Raw genomic sequence first — 4,336 nt, forward strand, 5'->3', positions numbered from 1 at the left:
AAGATGGCCTCCCCAATGTCCTTGACGTCCAGCTTGTGGTTGTTGGTGAACTCCGTGATCATAATGTGATTGGAATCGAGTCCACGCTCCACCATCTCCTGACACTTGAAAACTTCTTGCTCCAATGCCTCGAGCCTTGCCTCTGTGCTTCCGGTCTTCCTTGGTCCCTCAGCATCGCGGATGTGCAACAACCCCTGGCGTATCTCAATGGTTTGAGGGTGTTGCAGCACTTATGCGAGGTAGGGGTTGATGACCTTCTCGAAGAACTGGTCCTTGGGGGCGCTTGAAGATGACATGACGACCTGGATCTGTCAGAAAAATAGCTTGAAACAAAAATAGGAGATTTTTGCGTGATACGGGAGTCAAAACCCCTGGGAGATTATATAATGAATTTTTACCGACCAAAATGCATGTTGTGTACGAAAACGGAGTCCGGAGAGCACACGAGGTGACCACATACCTATTCCTTTTCGGAGTCTGAAACGTTCCGGAAAGTGTCCCTTATGTATTCCTCCGGGGTTACGGTTTCAATAACATTGGTTTCAACATTTATAGGATTACCTGAGATATAATGTTTGATTCTTTGACCGTTCACCACCTTCGGATTTGTGCCTTCGAAGTTGTTGATTTTTATGGCACCGGAATGATAGACCTCCTCGAGAACGTAAGGACCTTCCCATTTAGAGAGAAGTTTTCTTGCAAAAAATCTTAAACAAGAGTTGTATAGCAATACATAATCACCTACATTAAACTCACGCTTTTGTATCCTTTTATCATGCCATCTTTTAACTTTTTCTTTAAACAACTTGGCATTTTCGTAGGCTTGGGTTCTCCATTCATCGAGTGAGCTAATATCAAATAACCTCTTCTCACCGGCAAGTTTAAAATCATAGTTGAGCTCTTTAATAGCCCAATATGCCTTGTGTTCTAGTTCGAGAGGTAAGTGACATGCTTTTCCATAAACCATTTTATACGGAGACATACCCATAGGATTTTTATATGCAGTTCTATAGGCCCATAATGCATCATCAAGTTTCTTGGACCAATTCTTTCTAGATCTATTAACAGTCTTTTGCAATATTAATTTGAGCTCTCTATTACTCAATTCTACTTGACCACTAGACTGAGGGTGATAAGGGGATGCAATTCCATGATTAACATCATACTTAGCAAGCATTTTACGGAAAGCACCATGAATAAAATGTGAACCGCCATCAGTCATTAAATATCTAGGGACTCCAAATCTTGGAAAAATAAATTCTTTAAGCATTTTAATAGAAGTGTTATGATCAGCACTACTAGTTGGAATAGCTTCTACCCACTTAGTAACGTAATCAACAACAACTAAAATATGTGTATATCCATTAGAGGAAGGAAAGGGTCCCATATAGTGAAAGCCCCAAACATCAAATGGTTCAATAACAAGTGAATAATTCATAGGCATTTCTTGACATCTACTAATATTACCAATTCTCTGACATTCATCACAAGATAAGACAAACTTACGGGCATCCTTGAAGAGAGTAGGCCAATAAAAACCAGATTGCAATACCTTATGTGCAGTTCTATCTCCAGCATGGTGTCCTCCATAAGCTTCGGAGTGACACTTGCGTAGGATCTATTCCTGTTCATGCTCAGGTACACAACGTCTAATAAAACCATCTACTCCTTCTTTATAAAGATGTGGGTCATCCTAAAAGTAATGCCTCAAATCATAGAAGAACTTTTTCTTTTGCTGGTATGTGAAACTAGGTGGTATAAACTTAGCAACAATGTAATTAGGATAATCAACATACCATGGAGTAGTATGAGAAGCATTTATGACATTTAATTGCTCATCAGGAAAGCTATCATAAATAGGCAGTGGGTCATCAAGCACATTTTCTAGCCTGGATAAGTTGTCTGCAACGGGGTTCTCAGCTCCCTTTCTATCAACAATATGTAAGTAAAATTCTTGTAGCAAGAGAACCCATCTAATAAGTCTAGGTTTAGCATCTTTCTTTTCCATAAGATATTTAATAGAAGCATGATCAGTGTGAATAGTTACTTTAGAATCAACAATATAAGATCTGAACTTATCACAAGCAAATACAACTGCTAAGAATTCTTTTTCAGTAGTAGCATAATTTCTTTGAGCATTGTCTAGGGTTTTACTAGCATATTGAATAACATTTCTTTTATTATCAACTCTTTACCCTAGAAAAGAACCTACAGCATAATCACTAGCATCACACATAATTTCAAAGGGTAAAGTCCAATCAGGTGGCTGAACAATAGGTGCAGAGATCAATGCTTTCTTAAGTATTTCAAATGCTTCTACACAATCATCATCAAAGACAAATGGTATATCTTTTTGTAATAAATTAGTCATAGGCCGAGAAATTTTTGAGAAGTCCTTAATGAACCTCCTATAAAATCTGGCATGACCAAGGAAACTTCTTATACCTTTGATGTCCTTGGGACATGGCATCTTCTCAATAGCATCAACCTTGGCTTTATCAACCTCAATACCTTTTTCAGAAACTTTGTGCCCCAAGACAATACCTTCATTAACCATAAAGTGGCACTTTTCCCAATTCAAGACAAGATTAGTTTCTTCACATCTCTGCGAAACTCGATCAAGGTTGCTCAAGCAATCATCAAAAGAAGATCCATAGACGGAGAAATCGTCCATGAAAACCTCACAAATCTTTTCACAAAAGTCAGAGAATATAGCCAGCATGCATCTTTGAAAGGTACCAGGTGCATTACATAAACCAAAAGGCATACGTCTATAAGCAAAAGTACCAAAAGGGCAAGTAAAAGTAGTCTTTGATTGATCTTTGGCTGACACAGGTATTTGAGAGAAACCAGAATAACCATCTAGGAAGCAAAAATGTGTATGTTTGGATAATCTTTCTAGCATTTGATCGATAAAAGGTAAGGGGTAATGATCCTTTTTAGTGGCCTTATTTAATTTGTGGAAATCAATTACCATCCTATAACATGTAATAATTCTTTGAGGAATCAATTCGTCTTTATCATTAGGAACGACAGTAATACCTCCCTTCTTAGGGACACAATGGACAGGACTTACCCACTGACTATCATCAACGGGATAGATTATACCTGCCTCAAGGAGCTTTAGTATTTCCTTTCTTACCACTTCTTTCATTTTAGGATTCAGCCGTCATTGATGATCACGAACTGGTTTAGCATCTTCTTCCAAATTTATTTTATGTTGACATAAAGTGGGACTAATTCCCTTAAGATCATCAAGAGTATACCCAATAGCAGCATGGTGCTTCTTCAGAGTTTTCAATAATCTCTCTTCCTCATGCTCTGAAAGGTTAGCACTAATAATAACATGATATATCTTTTTCTCATCAAGATAAGCATATTCAAGAGTATCAGGCAATGGTTGAAGCTCAAACACGGGATCACCCTTAGGTGGAGGAGGATCCGATAGGATCTCAACAGGCAAATTGTGTTTCAGAATAGGTTCTTGTTTAAAGAATACTTCATCTATTTCCCTTCTTTCATTCATAAACATGTCATTTTCATGGTCTAGCAAATATTGTTCTAAAGGATCACTAGGAGGTACGGCAAAAGAAGCAAGACCAATAATTTCATCCTTACTAGGTAATTCTTCTTCACGGTGTTGTCTACTAAACTTAGAGAAATTAAATTCATGAGTCATATCATCTAAACCGATAGTAACAACATCCCGTTTGCAATCTATGGTAACATTAACAGTGTTCAGGAAGGGTCTACCAAATATAATGGGACAAAAGCTATCTTGTGGAGAACCAAGAACAAGAAAATCAGCAGGATATTTAGTTTTCCCACACAAGACTTCAACATCTCTAACAATTCCCATTGGTGAAATAGTATCTCTATTGGCAAGTTTAATTGTGACATCAATACTTTCTATCTCAGCAGGTGCAATATCATGCATAATTTCTTTGTATAAGGAATAAGGTATTGCACTAGCACTAGCACCCATATAACATAAGCCATGATAACAATGATCTCCTATTTGAACAGAAATAACAGGCATGCCTACCACAGGCCTGTTTTTATCTTTAGCACAAGGTATAGCAATTCTAGCAGTCTCATCAAGGAAATGAATAACATGCCCAGCAATATTATCAAACAAGGGATCTTTAACAATAGCAATATCAGGTTCAACTTTAATTTTCTCATGAGGTGTATAAGTTTTAATATTGCTTTTACGAACCATAGTTGAAGCTTTAGCATGATCCTTTATCCTAACAGGAAAAGGTGGTTTCTCAACATAAGAAGTAGGAACAATAGGATCATTATAAGTGACAATCTTTTCTTCAACTTTAATAGG

Source organism: Triticum urartu, chromosome 2, assembly GCF_003073215.2.
Source record: "Triticum urartu cultivar G1812 chromosome 2, Tu2.1, whole genome shotgun sequence".
NCBI classification, from domain to species: domain Eukaryota; kingdom Viridiplantae; phylum Streptophyta; class Magnoliopsida; order Poales; family Poaceae; genus Triticum; species Triticum urartu.